At 46.6% G+C, this 16166-nt stretch overlaps 1 protein-coding gene and 1 non-coding gene across 12 annotated transcripts in view; both read right to left on the bottom strand.

Moving 5' to 3' along the window:
• Positions 1-8147: 8147 nt before the first annotated feature.
• TRNAM-CAU (transfer RNA methionine (anticodon CAU)) lies at positions 8148-8220 on the bottom strand. Its single transcript has one exon. It is a non-coding gene; the product is annotated as a tRNA-Met (tRNA).
• Positions 8221-12312: 4092 nt separating this feature from the next.
• The window catches only part of C17H8orf76 (chromosome 17 C8orf76 homolog), a 72509-nt gene continuing 68655 nt past the window's right edge, over positions 12313-16166 (bottom strand). For 8 of the 11 annotated variants that reach the window (XR_007472673.1, XR_007472674.1, XR_007472681.1 and 5 more), the window contains one exon: positions 12313-16003. The gene's annotated coding sequence lies outside the window, so the exon portion shown is untranslated. The remainder of the gene's footprint in view (positions 16004-16166) is intronic. The other 3 variants (XR_007472677.1, XR_007472675.1, XR_007472672.1) reach the window with 3 other exon arrangements.

The following is a 16166-nucleotide window of genomic DNA, read 5'->3' on the forward strand; positions in this document are numbered from 1 at the left end:
AGGCAGGCCTGTTGGAGGTCAAGTCATGAACAGCGGTTAGTATAATGCCCAAAGTTTTCACGTAGCTGGCAGCTGCTCGGTATTTTAAAGCATTTATAGACTCTCCTGCCCAGGCAGGCACCTCGAATGGCCTACCAGACAGTATTTCAAAGGGGCTTAATTTAAGACTGTTTCTGGGAGCCGCTGATCCATAGCAGGGTAACTGGCAAGGCCTTACCCCAAGTTAAATTAGTCTTCTGACATATTTTAATGATGTTCCTTTTTAATGTATGATTCGTCTTCTTGGTTTTTCCTGATGACTGTGGTCCCTGGGATGAAAGCAATGCTATAATCCAAATCAGGGGATAATTTCCCTAAGGAGGGCTTTAACCACTTTAGAGCCTTTCTGTCCAGGTGGTATGCTTCCACCCATCCTGAAAACGTGTCCACACACACTAGCATGTTATCTGAAACTTCCTGCAGCTCAAGGCATTTGAGTAAAGTCCATTTTCCAGTCCTCGATGGGGCAGATTCCTCTATGTTGAGTCCCCGTCTGGGGAGGTCTGACAGCAGTATTTGGATTATTTTTAGCACAAATCATGCAATTCTGAGTGACTTGCTGGATGGTCTTTTGTTAGGCCCCATTATATATATATTTGAACCCTTTGTAAGGTGGCATCTCTCCTATAATGGGCACTATTATGAATGGGCTGCAGCATAAGAGTGCCTCAGGAAACAAAAAACCTGTGCACTCCATTTCCAGCCAGGCGTGACCCAAGTGAAACCCCACTCTTCGGCCCTCTCTTTGTCCTTTTCTGAATACACTGGCTGGTATTTTGACTGGTCCATCCTCTTGCCTCAGAGGATAGACTAGGTGTCCCAGCGTCCCTTTTTAATAGGATTCATATTGGTCATGTGCTTTTGGCCTTCCCTGGGGCGCCATTAGCACACACTCCTGGTCGTACCTTTTCGTAGACCTGTGATGGGTTGGACAGAGCTCTGTCTCTTTTTCCGGGGTTCTCAGGAGCCCCATCTGTAGGCTTAAGTGTGTCCTGGTGGGACTCTGAGGTCAAGCTGTTCTGGTGAAAGACTTCAGGGTGAAATCTGTCAGAAAGTCAATCGGTTCATTCCCCACTGTCAATTTTACCCGGAGCTCCTGTGGGGAATTAAGTGCCTCAAGTCCAAGGGAGCCCCTGGGCCTCTTCATTCATCAGTGTTCCTCCCTTTCTACCCTGTTAGAGACTCTCATCTTTTGTTTTTCTTTTGTTTTAGCCTTGGGCAGTGGTTCCTCCTTACAGTCAGTGCATTGTTTCTCCCCCATAGTGATGGCTTATTTCTTCGGTTACTTTTGACACTTTGACACTGGTGTCAAAAACCTGGCGTTTCATTTTGCATCTTCTTTTCTCTGGTGTTCCCTGTTGAACACTTTAAAAGCAGCATCTACCAATTGAGAAGGGTTCATTCCAAATGCACCACCTAGTTTTTGCAACTTTCTCCTGATATCTGAAGCACTTTGCCCCCTCCTTCCCCTCCAAAAAAGGTCAAATTTATCATTCTAATATTTTCAGGGGTCTTGGGATCTGCATTAGGATGACGTCTATAGGCTTAACAAATCCTTTCCAAAAATTCAGAGAGGTCTTCATTTGTTTTGCTGGATTTCTTTAATTTTATTCAAATTCTTTTGCTTTGGTTCCCCTTTTCAAAGCCCTGCCAAGATATACTAATTAGTAATGCTCTAATAAGGGCATTCCTCCCTCATTGTGGTCCTAATTTGGTTCAGCTGTGGATCCTGTCAAGTGGGCTTCAGGTGTAGAGGATCCTCCCTATAAAGGAGGGGTGTGATCCTTCCAGTTAAAGGATGAGAAACCCAGCTGGCTGGTTGTTTGCATTTAGCCCCCTGTATGAGATAACAGCAATGGAAAGCTCCCTGCCCTGGGAGTGGCTTCTGGCCCAAATTGGATACACTATTGGGTCTTAGATGGTGATCATGGGACCAAGTCCTTGTACCCCAGAAGCTAACACAGGCTTTTCTAATTGATCCCTAGAAGGAGGGGCAGTCCTGAGCCCCAGTGTCAGGAATTGGGGCTAGACAGGCATGGAAGGTGGTGGAAAGGGTGGATATACTGGCATAATGGCCAGAGTAGATGGGACAGTTAGCTGAGCCGGAGGAGTTAAGGTCTGAAGCAACATATCCTCACTCTTATTCCCTTCCCTTCTTATCTTCCATGATGTAATAACACAAATGCTTGCACATAAAGGACTTCATCATTCTTCCCTGCTTCCTCACAAAATAGCTATAGAGGTATTCAAAAGCCACTGTAAAACCATAGATAGCAATTGATCATCTCTAACCATTGAAAGGATGCCTTTTTGCTTTGGCAAAAGGCAAACTGGGACTATAGTGCAATTGAAAAGAAACTTGGTTACTGCTGTGACATACAACAAGTTAAGATAATTACTAAAATTATGACCAATATCATTTACTAGGATATACCAGAATTGTAGGAGTTCCATATAGTTTCTAGAATGTGTATATTAATAATGTTTACCCATAAGATAAAACTTCTTAGCTTGTATCACCATTTATTTGACAATGCTTCCCATGTAATTTAACATACCAAATAAGCCTAGTTAGTTTAATATTCCTCTCTCTGAAATGGAGAGAAACAAATAATTTGAGGTGTTCCAGGGACCCCATGGAAGACCTCAAAGTTAGCTAGAGGTCAAATGAACTCCATTTAGAATTTGATCTTTGGGAAGTCTGTCAAAAATGTCAAAAAGCTTTAAAACACTTGGTCAAACAGAATCACAGGTCACTGTGAAACAATACTCATTCACTTAACCAGTGATAATAAAAGATCTCAGTGGTAAATACAGATCATTTAAAGAAACTCACAATCTATTACAAAAAGCAGTTCAAGGGGGCAGACAGCAGAAGCAAGAAGAACTATAATCCTGCAGCCTGTGGAACAAAAACCACATTCACAAAAAGATAGACAAGATGAAAAGGCAGAGGGCTATGTACCAGATGAAGAAACAAGATAAAACCCCAGAAAAACAACTAACTGAAGTGGAGATAGGCAACCTTCCAGAAAAAGAATTCAGAATAATGATAGTGAAGATGACCCAGGAGGGAAAAAAAACATAAAAAACACAAACACATGGAGGCTAAACAATATGTTACTAAATAACCAAGAGATCACTGAAGAAATCAAAGAGGAAATCAAAAAATACCTAGAGACAAATGACAATGAAAACACGATGATCCAAAACCTATGGGATACAACAAAAGCAGTTCTAAGAGGGAAGTTTATAGCTATACAAGCCTACCTCAAGAAACAAGAAGAATCTCAAATAAACAATGTAACCTTACACCTAAAGAAACTAGAGAAAGAAGAACAAACGAAACCCAAAGTTAGCAGAAGGAAAGAAATCATAAAGATCAGAGCAGAAATAAATGAAATAGAAACAAAGAAAACCATAGCAAAGATCAATAAAACTAAAAGCTGGTTCTCTATAAACAAGACGAAAAAACAACCCTCAGAATGGGAGAAAATATTTGCAAATGAATCAATGGACAAAGGATTAATCTCCAAAATATATAAACAGCTCATGCAGCTCAATATTAAAGAAACAAACAACCCAATCCAAAAATGGGCAGAAGACCTAAATAGACATTTCTCCAAAGAAGACATACAGATGGCCAAGAAGCACATGAAGAGCTGCTCAACATCAATAATAATTAGAGAAATGCAAATCAAAACTACAATGAGGTATCACCTCACACCAGTTAGAATGGGCATCATCAGAAAATCTACAGACAACAAATGCTGGAGAGGGTGTGGAGAAAAGGGAACCCTCTTGCACTGTTGGTGGGAATGTAAATTGATACAGCCACTATGGAGAACAGTATGGAAGTTCCTTAAAAAACGAAAAATAGAATTACCATACAATCCAGCAATCCCACTACTGGGCATATACCCAGAGAAAACCATAATTCAAAAAGACACATGCACCCCGATGTTCATTGCAGCCCTATTTACAATAGCCAGGTCATGGAAGCAACCTACATGCCCATCGACAGACGAATGGATAAAGAAGATGTGGTATATATATACAATGGAATATTACTCAGCCATAAAAAGGAATGAAACCGAGTCATTTGTTGAGACGTGGATGGATCTAGAGACTGTCATACAGAGTGAAGTAAGTCAGAAAGAGAAAAACAAATATCGTATGTTAACGCATGTATGTGGAACCTAGAAAAATGGTACAGATGAACTGGTTTGCAGGGCAGAAGTTGAGACACAGATGTAGAGAACAAATATATGGACACCAAGGGGGGAAAGTGGCTGGGGGTGGGGGTGCTGGTGGGATGAATTGGGAGACTGGGATTGACATGTATACACTGATGTGTATAAAATGGATGACTAATAAGAACCTGCTGTATAAAAAAATAAAATAAAATTTAAAAAATTTTTTTAAAAAAGCAGTTCAATATTTTAAGAAAACTTTGTCCTCTTAGAGAACCAAATTCAGGTTTTGTACCACCTTACCTTTAAGATTCATTTTCTTAATTAGCTTCAATCTTACGTTAGCCAGTCCTGACTATGCACAAAATTCTTTCAGTGTTCCTCCTCCACAAACCTTCCACAACTTTCTGTATCCATGTTAATCTGTTCCTCATTTTCTTTTCCATTCAGAAACAACCAGCTCTAGGACAAAACCACCCTTTTCCCTTTAACAAAATGCATTTTCATTCCTCATACCTTCTTTGCTGAAAACACACATCCCGTATCTTTGTATACTGAAGTGTTTCCGTCACAATTCTTAACCTTAAAACCTTAATCTTTAGCGAAAACCAAAAAGCAAGTAATAGTAAACTCTTTGTCATACCAGAGTTTCCTGACTGACAAACTTTTGCTTTAGTCTTCCTCTCCTAAGAGGGCGAAAGTAGGTACATTTAGACCTGCCCAGAAGTTAATGTTCTAATGTTTTATCCTATTCGAAACGACCCAATGAATTCTCTTCATTTAACTTAGTTTAGTTTCAAGTTTTGAAAATCTGTAGAGACTATTTTAGATAGACATTCCCAAAACATAATTATTCCTATAGAGTCTACCTTAAAGTCTTACCTCATTTACCTCTATTTTATTTACTTAAAATCTTTGTCATATTGTTGTTTTTCTTGCTGACAAACTTTGTAACAGGAATAATAAGGTCTAACTTCATTTCTACTAAACCTAAGTACAATAAAAGTATTATACTTAATGTTGATGACCCTAAAGACAGGTATGTATTAATCAAACCAACAAGCTCAAGCTAATTAATACCAGATATTAACTCAATACTGAATATTTCCTAGATCATGTGAACCCGAAATTCATTCTGGCCAGTTTCTTTTATTTTTGAGTATTTATATAAGTGCTTAATTTCCTTTAAGCCAATTAAATAATTAAAAATTAATTTTGGCAATGCCACACATCTATAACACGTGTACAAGTACACAAACACAGGGACCTCATGGTTACCATTCTGAAATTTCACCCATGAATCAGGTCCAACAGTATAAAACCCATCAGTTACAGAAGAGGTTAGATTCAGATTGGGTTTCAGGCAAATGGGACAAATCAAGGTCACCTGTCTAGACGGCTAAACCCTTTTTACTAATATTAATGGAAAAGACACTTCTATTTCTATTTGTAGCTTTTGGTGATGTTAGGAAACAAGTAGAACCTTTCTCTTCTTCCTGTGAATGTCCCTCTCTTGGACAAGAACAGACAGGTTTTGGTTTTGTCTTTTTCTGTTCCTTTCCTCCATTTGACATCAGCAAAAGTTTTAAGTATCACAAAACTGATTTGGCTGTAAATGGAGAAATAGTACCAAACAAAATGAAACGGAAAACGCAAAGGACAAACAGAAAATCCTAAGTAAACCCTCAAGTTTGGTCTTGAGGTTTTACATATACCAACGACACCGGAGACCATAAGGGGATCATAAATGAAGTAATTAACACAGCAAGGGTGGCAGTACATGGTGCACAGGGTTCCAGGATAACCCTGCCTAAACCCCTTGCGGAGATCCTAACAGGTACTGTGGCCACACATTGTTACAATAAAATGTCATCTTCCCTTCACCCATGGGTTCATAGCTGTAATCAGATCACTTATCCAAAATGCACCTCGGAGGACTTTCTTTAGGAATAGTTGAAATATTTCCCTTTTTTTTTTTTTTTTTTTTTTGCGGTACGCGGGCCTCTCACTGTTGTGGCCTCTCCCGTTGCGGAGCACAGGCTCCGGATGCGCAGGCTCAGCGGCCATGGCTCACGGCCCCAACCGCGGACGGCACGAACCCGTGTCTCCTGCATGGGCAGGAGGACTCTCAACCACTGCGCCAACAGGGAAGCCCCATTTCCCATTTTTAAAGACAGAATTTCAAGACGAGCAAAACACAAACCCCAAACACAAATGCTAGCGTCCAAAGAAACGAACCAGTTCACAAATCAGGTAAAAGTCCAACAACTCTTTCCTCTCTCCAACAGGGTACCCCACTCAAATACAAATTGGCTTATTCCGGAGAAAACTCCCCAAACCCCAAATGGAGAGGAAATAAAGCTCCTGGCTGTACACAGCCAGAGTGACTTACCCCCCTGTATGGAGCCTGTCTGCTCCCAAACGTTGATTCCTTGCTCCAACTGCCAAGCGCTGGGGCAGTCAGTGCAGCTTCGGGGAGTTCTGAAGGGAAGATCCTCAGGACAAGCGGTTGCAGCAGCTGCTGGGCCTTACCCCCAAATTCCCCAACTGCCAGCTAGCCAGGAGTAGCAAGGCAGGACAGGCCAATAAATGGAGAGAGGACTTGCTGGGGCAAGGAATGCGACTCTATTCAGAAAGCCAGCAGACCAAGAAGACAGTGGACTCGTATCCCAAAGAACCACCTTATCTGAGCTAGAACTGAGGCTTCTTTTATACTAAAAGTGTGTGTTTGGGGTGGGAAGTAAAGTCAAACACTTCCTGGTTCCCATCAGCCTCCGGAGGGGATGTGTTAATTTCTTCCTCGCTGCAGTCATGCACAGGTGGGCCTGGTCAGGATGTTTCCTGTGAGTTAAACAAAGGTATTTCAGCTTAATGCTCATTACCTAGGAAGCAGGGTTCCCAGAGATGGGCCATTATGTATAATTTAAGCTTATAGGCAACATCCGTTTAGTGATTAACTTGTAACAGAACACGAAGGTTCTTCCCTTTTACATCACATCTCAATTTAATTTGCTATTTGACCTGTTCAGAATGACTGAATTATCAGAAATTTCACGGGTGATCATTGCAATGCAGCAACTGTTTCAGATGCAGCGTCAGCACAGCCCCTGTCACGTTAGGCCGGGCTGCTGCCTGCATGACCTCCCTAACACCCCCATCCCCGAGACCGATCTTCTCCTGCCACTTCAAAGCTCTGCAGCCCAAACTCCTCACCAATGTGTTCAGCGCGGTGCACTGTCTGGCCTCTCATCACGGTGCCGCCCACTTCCCCACAGTTGCCTAGACCCACCCTTCCCTGGGGCCAGGTGTTGATAATCAGGACCCTCCCCAGGAGACTTTGGGTTCCAGGCACTGCCCTGGGGCCTCCATTCGGTGGCTTTGCAGGCAGCGGCGCCCTCAGCGTCCTCCTGGACCTCGAGCACCCCGGCCTCCCCTCACCCAGGGCTGTGCACGTTCCCGCCACCATCAGGGCTCAAGGGCCAGGGTAGGACACCTGGTGGAGGGTGGGACGGCAGGGTGAGTGCACCTCCTGGGTACCCGGGCCGCAACGCTGGTGGTGAGAGTGGGGATCTTCCCGAGGGGCTCACCCGGGCCCCAGCCCGCCGCGCGCTAGTCTTCCTCACGTGCCCACACCCCAGGCCCCACCCCCTGCCGCCCCGTCTTCAGGCGCTGGCCTCCCTTCCAGTCCTCCCACCCGGGCCCAGAACGCCGGAGCCGTCAGGGCGGCGGAGCAGAAGAGTGGTTATCTTCCATCAACGACTATGCCCCGCCTCGGTACTTCGGGTTGGTTATGCCAATACGCTGGTGACCCCAGGGCGGAAAAGCGCGGACGCTCAGGGTCTACAGATCCCCTCACAAGCAAGTAAAACCTATCCTTCTAGGACGATAAAGGAGCTGGAGCGAACAAAAGTATCGTGCCCCGTGTGAGGATCGAACTCACGACCTTCAGATTATGAGACTGACGCGCTACCTACTGCGCTAACGAGGCACCTACCAGCCGTTTCTCGGAGAATGATAATGAGGCTCATGCGGACGCCCAGTACGCATGCTCAGAAAGCCAAGTTTTCATTTTCTCCGCTGAGTCCCTGATCCCGGACACAGGAGTTGCCGACCCCAGTGCCCGCCCTGGCTGAACCGGCCACGCCGCTCCGGTCTTCCTCCGCCTGCCGGTCTATTTATCAATCAACAAGCACTGCGGCTTGTCGGACCCCATGTGCCGAGTACTGGGGATCCGGGGCCGTGGGATTCTTCCTGCTGTTGTAAACTCTTATTTTTGTAGACTGTTTACAAAGCGTTTGCACATGCGTTATCTCGTGAAACACTTCTGGGGCACCTACCGTGTCCCCGGCCTTGTGCTGGGTGCTGCGTTCACAGAGACACTCTCAGCCTCAAACAACTGGAGTCGGGGCGCACATGCATAATGATTTGAAAACACACACGCGCACACACAATGCACACTACTCCGGCCCCACCGCAGATCCCCAGATCCAGTCGGGTGCCCAGCCCCTTATGACGCTCCAAGTTCCCACCTCTGCCCGGAGCTCGGCGGCTGAGACCACCCTTCATAGAAGCGTCCGCAGCTCTGGAAACGACACCTCGGGTCGCAGCCTCAGCATCTTGGAAGCCCTCTCCCCTCCCTTACCCCCAGCCCTTTATATCAGCTCATTTAAATACATTCATCGTTAAAGGAAACTTTGTCACTATTATAAGTGGAAAACAGATGTTTATTTTTCACCTAATACACGTTAAAATAAATATTAAAATAAAAAGCACTCTTCCATGTACCATCTAAAATCGACCAGAGGAAGGCACACTTAAAATCTGTATATTTCGCTGTGTGTAAATTTTACCTTAAAAAATGTAAACTAAGACTGAACTCCAACCAACGACAGGCTAACAGAAGGGCTTTGGACGATTGCAAGTTTGAAGTGTTTCAAAGGGTAAGACGGTTTGATAGCCTGATGGACCTAAGGACAGAGAAGTGGAGAGAGATTCGGGGGACTGCGAGAGTAGCGAGACGTTAACGTAGGTCTAGGAGGTGGATGTACGAATATTCACCGTACTGTACAATTGTTTCAACGTTTCTGTTTATCTGAAAATGTTTCATTATGAAGTGTTGGGGAGTGTTTTTTAAATCACCCATTAAGAGGGAAACTCACAACATCAGCGTAAGAAGGTGAAAAATAATATTATCTTAAGAGCAGGCACCAGAATTCCTGGTTGTTGGTGTAGAGAACATTGGGCGGGGGAGCGCGGATCATTTGGAGAGAGACCCCTGCGAGTGAGGTCGGTGCAGATAAGGGATGGGCACCTTACGGCGTCCTCCCGTCTCGTTAGGAAGAGTCGCGGACGGCGTAGGTTGCCTGGACCCCGGGCCTAGCAGATTGGATGAAACTTACCCAACCCTGGGGGAGCTCTCCCTCCCACGCTCCGCTGCGGGAACCCGGCCGAGAGAGTGTGCTCCGGGCTAAGGTTGCTGGGGCCCCAGGACGCCCGGCAGGTGCGGGACAACAGAGGCCCAGGCAGAGGGATCCCGCCCCCAGCACACACACACGGAGGAATCCGGGGACCCCGAGAACGGCAAACAGGGAGTGTCGCGGCGGTTTCACCCAGGTCTCCAGGCCTGGGGAGCGTTGACTGACTTCCTTACTGCCTCAAGGAAGCCCAAGCTGCGGCAGAATCTGGGCAGATACAGAAGCCCTACTGAGCACCTCCTGGATACGCTGGAGGGACCCGACGGCTGGCTGCGCCCTGAGTCCTAAATAAAGGGCTCAGTGGTCGGTGTTACGTGCCCATCAGGGTCGCAGGCGCAGAGGCTCCTGCAGGTGGCGACCCCCAGGCTCGTCTAGTGATGGGTGACCGTGGCCGGGTGAAGGCAGGTTGTCCCTTTCCGCCGGGGGCTGGGGGCAGGGGCTCCTGGAGCAAGCAGTTCCCACCTCCAGGCCTTCGCGAGGGCTGTTCCCTCCGCCTGACACGGTTTTTCCCGTATCAGGCCCCTTTTCTGTGCCGGGATCTCCTTCTTGCCCTTCTTCGGCCAGGTCAAAGGTCACCTGCTCTGAGCAATCTCATCCCCTTTTCCTTCCAGGATTGCTTCTCCCTTCCCCACCTCCCCCCCTCACTTGGCTGAATGGAGGCTAAACGCTTACACGGCGGCGGCTCATTTACTGCCGGGTAAACCACCCGGAGGGGGCCGGTGTTACCGCTGCACTACACACACCGATGCGCAAACGCAAACTCACAGAGGCTGGGAGACCTGCCCAAGTTCGAGCGGCTCGTAGCTACGCGAGGCGGGGCTCCGTCCCGAGTCGGACCACGGCGCGGCGCGGGCCTCTCACCAGCTCATCCCTCACCCCCAGCAGCAGTTTCCGCAAGTGTTTCCTCACGTGCACCTCCTACAATAATCTTGAGAAGCGTCTACACACCTCCTCGATTAATGCTAAATTTGTATCTAAACGTTCTCGTTGTAAATTCAAAGGATGTAATTTCCAGTAGATTGTATATGCTGATTTTCTAAAAATAAAACTGCATGTATGATTTTTTTTAACCAGACATCCAATGAAATCGAAATACCTTATGGATTCCACACAAACCATAATCTGTTTTAAATACTCATGAGTAAGCTTCTCTAACATTTGTTAAGTTTACATTTATTTTCACCCCAGAACTCATATTTCCGTTATACTCCCACCCCCAGCATTTTATCTTCATATAATAGTTTGTTTGAATGTCTGTTATTGAGCACCCTAACTTGCCTCTCAGCGGCAAGAATATGTACATAAATTGAAAATTTTGTTTCCTGTGACCATAAGGTTTTGCGTCATTTTTCTTCTAAGTTGATTATATTTATTTTTTAAAATATATTTTAAAAATATATAAATATTTTTATATAAAATATATTTATGATTTTGAAGAATAATTATTAAATGGAAAATCTGAAACAAATATCCATGAGATGGATGCAACTTTTTAATTCCACTTAATTCATGTCTGCATGGCTAGCTATTCCCTTTTTCTAGAATGAGATGGGATTCAGCATTAATTCTGTTCCTATTTTCCATATTTATAGATGTAAATGTTGAGACACTCTGTTCACATGAAGAAATAAAAAAGGATGGAGAGAGCTTTGTGTCGACATTAAAACTCAACTCCTTTAGCAATTTTGAGCTATATTCTAAACAATCGTCTCTTACCCATCGCCTTGGTTGTGTATGTCCTCTTTCCGTTTTGAATTGGAAGCCACTACAATTAGTCATTAGCGTCTTTCACGTTCTCAACTTCTAAACCAATGTTTTGAACTGAACATTCCCTTTATTTGCAGCACTGGAGGTTTTCTCATCTTCCATAAAATCCTGAAGGTGGAGAAAGAACAGGTATGAAGGAGAGACAGGAAGGGAGCAGAGGCCCGACCGCCTACAGCAGCTTTTTCTCCAGCTGATCAATTTTGGGACGTCATCACATCGTACCCCTGAGGTGCATATCCAGGTGACATTTGAGGGGCTTAGATTTGTTCTGATGGGCAGCAGAGGCTGTCGTAAGCCTTCTTTACAGATGAAAAGGGTGTGTGTGTGTGTGTGTGTGTGTGTGTGTGTGTGTGTTGAGAGGCAGGCTCAGGGCTGGCTGAGCAGAGTAACGTACTGGAAACAGGTTGCAAATTATTCTTCCCCCATGGCCTGGATAGACCCTGGCAGGGAGACCACCTGGGAAGCCAGGAAACAATCCAGGCCAAGGGAGGTGAAAACATGTTCTGGGAGATGCTGCAGAGCCGAGTGGAGACACAGTCTACAGGAACGGCCAGGATTTGGGTCTGGGTTACTGCCAAGAATAAAGAGAGAAGCAAAGTGTCACTCCAAATTTAGAGGAGCAATGCCCATAAATGCCCTGGTGCCACCACTGGGCAGGAAAACAGAAAAGAGGGGCCTGTTCGGAGGGAACCCAATAAATTCTGATTTTGCATATTTTTATTACACAAATAATATGTGCTCATTATAAAACACATGCATACATACTGTATCAGTCAGCTAGTGCTGCACAAGCACTGCTTAACAAATCACCCAAAACTTAATGGCTTAAACAATGTGCGTTTCTTTTTGAATAGCTTTATTGAAATATAATTCTCCTGCCATACAATTTACTTGTTTAAACTGTATCTAATTCAGGCACTTCCCTGGTGGTCCAGTGGTAAAGAATCTGCCTTTTAATTCAGGGGACGTGGGTTCAATCCCTGGTCACGGAACTAAGATCCCACATGCTGCGAGGCCACCGCACCACAACTAGAGAGAATCCTGCATGCCTCAGCAAAGACTCTGTGTGCCACAACTAAGACCCGACACAGCCTAAGGAAAATAAGTAAATAAAATAAATAAAAATTTTTAAAAGTAAGGTGTACAATTCAATGTATTTTTGGTATATTACATTATTATTTTTTAAAATTGTGGTATGAGATATACATAACACAAAATTTACCACTTTAACCATTTTAAGTGTCCAATTCAGTGGCATTAAGTACATTTGCGATGTTGTGCAACTATCATAACATCTGTTTTCAAAACCTTTTCATCCCCCCAAGCAGAAACTCTGTGCCCATTAAGTAATAGCCCTTCTTTCCCCTCTCTCCCCTCATTCTCCTCCCCTGGTAGCTTCTAATCTACTTTCTGTCTGTGAATTTGCCTTTTCTAGATATTTCATATACGTGGGATCATACGATGTTCGTCCTTTTGTGTCTGGCTTAATGACTCAGCATAATGTTTTCCAGGTAAGCATGTGTTTTTCTTGCTCACAGGTGTGTTGTCGGCTGGGCTAGTGCCAGGCTGTGGTTGGGTTCGGCCCTTCTTGTCACGTCTTCATGGTCTCCATTGGCAGCAGGAAGTTCAGTCTTAAAGACTGTAGTCTTCATGGTCAGCCATTTCCTGGGGTGCCTTCTTCTCACTGAGGGTCACAGAAGCCTGAGAGACCAAACTATACCAAGCAAGCACATTTAAGTCCTCTGCTCTGGGCACCTCCATCCAAATTCTATTGGCCAAACCAAGTCACCTGGCCAAGTTCAACATCCACGGGCCAGGGAGATATACCCAGCCCACAGGGGAGAAGCTGCAAAGCCAGGGCAAGGAGGGGAGTGAAGAATTGAGAACAATAATCCAATATCTGCACGGACTTACACACATAAATGTCTCCCTCACCCCACCATTACCCCAATCCTGTTACCTCTCCAGAGGGAACCACTGATATCAGTATCATATTGTCCAGTGACTTACTTTTTCCACTTAACAATAAGCTGGGAACTCTTTCCCTGTCAATACATATAGATCTTCCTTGTTCTTTGTAACTGCAGTGCAACTGTTTCTGAGAACAGGAGATTAGGATGCAGACCTGCCCGGGGGAAGATCACATGAAGACTCAGAAGGAAGGTGGCCGTCTGCCAGCCAAGGAGGGAGGGCTTAGAAGAAACCAACCCTTCCAACACCTTGATCTCGGCCTTCCTGCCTTCAGAACTGCGAGAGAACAAATTACCGTGGTTTAAGCCCCACCCCACCCCTGACCCCTCCACCCTCAGCCTGTGGTACTTTGTCCTCGCAGCCCAAGCTGCTCTAGGTCTTCTAATTCTAGAACATCGAATTCTTCCCAATTAGTAACAATTACTGTAGCGAACATTCTTGTACACCTTTAACAATGGACATGTGAGGAGCTTGTGGGCAGCTGAAAAATCTGTTCTGTCCTGGATTCAGGTGGGTTTGCTGTTTCACCCCGCAGGGAGCACATGAGGAATTTTCCATTTATCTGAGGGTGAAGACCAGAGGTTCTGGGCGTTTGCCTGTGCTAGGGCAGTTGCCGCTGTTAAGAGCTTTTCTTTTCACCCCTGACCTCTCCCTGTACTTCCATCCTCCCCCACGGGTCATGGTCTCCATCTGCTTGGCAGGGGTCACAGCCAGATTGTGGGTGGCACCCGACCTGACCACAGCCCACGGTCTTTGCACAGTCCCCTGCAGTCACTGGTCCAGTGGGAGGGAAGTCGGGGTGAGTGGGCTTCAGAATCAGGCTCACTGTGACTCTCAGCTCCTTTCCAGTTCCCTCTGCTTACAAAAGTCAATAAATAAAAATTGAAAATATAGAGGGAGTCAAGAGGCTAAGTAAGGAGAAAGCTTACTGGTGAAGGAAGGAGGCTGGAGAGAAGGGACCGGTTTGGGGTGTGGATTCTCCCACGGTGCTTTGAGAGGGGGCAGAGGTTTCCCAGACCTGACCCCTTCCCAGCCAGGACTCGATAACGTGGCAGGTTTTGGCCGCAGGCCCACAGGTCCCATCTGGTTATTCTGGCTGTGACAAGCCAGAAGCCAGGGCGCAGCCAGCTGGGCAAGTTCAGGGAGGCAGCGGAGGCCGCGCGTGGGGCGGGAGGGGGTTTTCCTCAGAAACGCCCTGCAGGGAGCAGCTGGCACGTCTTTGCCATCTGTCCCGGGCAGCGCCAGGCCATGGCCCTTCCAGCTCCATCTTTGACTGGGCGAGCAGCCGCCACCGCATGAGTCAGCCAGTTGCTGGAAGCTTCTGAGAGTCACTGCTCTGAGCCGTGCTGACAGAGCACCCAGGAGGAAGAGGGCCTCGCCCCTGACTGCCAGGATGTTCCCTGAGGGGCTGTGTTCTTGCCACACTGAGGCCAGAGGCAGCCGTCACAGAAAACGCTTGTCTGGCCTCCTCTCTGTCCGCGTGACAGCTTCTGTAGCTCCCACATCCATGAGATAAAGACCCAAATCCTCTTGCCGTGCTCCCTCCCACCAGGGTCTGACCTCTGGGCTCACCTCTTCCCACTCTTGTGCCCCCCAGCACACACCCAACCCCTGCACCCCTGGGGCACCCATTCCCTCCCACCTCCCCCAGCTAATGCCTCCAACCTGTCGGGACCTCAGACAGGCCTCCTGACCCCAGGCTAGGTCAGCCCCACCCCCCCACCCCCAACCCCACCCCCACCCCCCACCACCACCCCCGCTCTCTACGCTCCTGGCTCTTGCTTCTCTGACCTTAACACTCATCCCAGCTCAATGTCATGACTTTTCATTTGCCGTCTTTCCCACTGGACTGTAGGCATGGCCACAGTGGGGGTCATGCTATAGGCTCTGCAGAGCCCATGGTGGGCCCTTGAACATCTGATGATGACAGAAAAGGCTTCTCACATTCTACTGTATTTGCTTGTCTTTCCTTGAGGGCAGACACTGCAGTGGGTTCATTTCTAGATCCCCAAATTTTAGCCTGATCAAAGACCTCATTCCTAGTTCCAAAGATGGGCAGGCTCTGATTTCAATAACCAAGCAGGCCTTTCCATGAACTGGCCAGAAACATATTCAGGTCCATCTCCCATGCTCCACATACAGCGAGGTCCCCTAGCCAGAGGAGAGGAAAGGGTTACAGCACTCACCTCTCAGCGCCCTCCCACCCCACCCCCTCTGACAGGTGAGACAGGTGGCGGTAGGTGTGGTCCCAGCAGCCCTGGGGCCACAAGGAACTGGGCCTGCCCCTTCCAGGTTCAGACCTGGAACAGGGCAGTGGTTTTGCCCACAGTTCCAGCAGGTGTAATGGCAATGGCAGAGGTCACGGTATATGTCCTGGCACCCCAAGCAGTGCTGAGATGCAGAGCCATGAGGCCACCTTCATCACAGAGCTCATGGGTGTCGTGGCTCCGGCCTGAAGTTGGCAGGCATCCAGGGGCTGGGCTGCTTGCACAGCAATCCTTTCAAATCCTGTCACTAACATCTATTCCTGCACCTGTATTTCAAACGTAGGGTTTGTGCCTGAAATTGCACAACCCCAAGGGAAAGTTGCATTATCAGACTCATAATTAAAAGCTTAGAGACTTCAACTAATTTAGGTGACAGTCTGATGGCCAAAAGGAGAAAGTCTGATTACAAAGGGGCATTTATTGGGAGGTCTGGATCCCTTCCAGCACCTTGCACA

Source organism: Orcinus orca, chromosome 17 (assembly GCF_937001465.1).
Source record: "Orcinus orca chromosome 17, mOrcOrc1.1, whole genome shotgun sequence".
In the NCBI taxonomy this organism is placed as follows: domain Eukaryota; kingdom Metazoa; phylum Chordata; class Mammalia; order Artiodactyla; family Delphinidae; genus Orcinus; species Orcinus orca.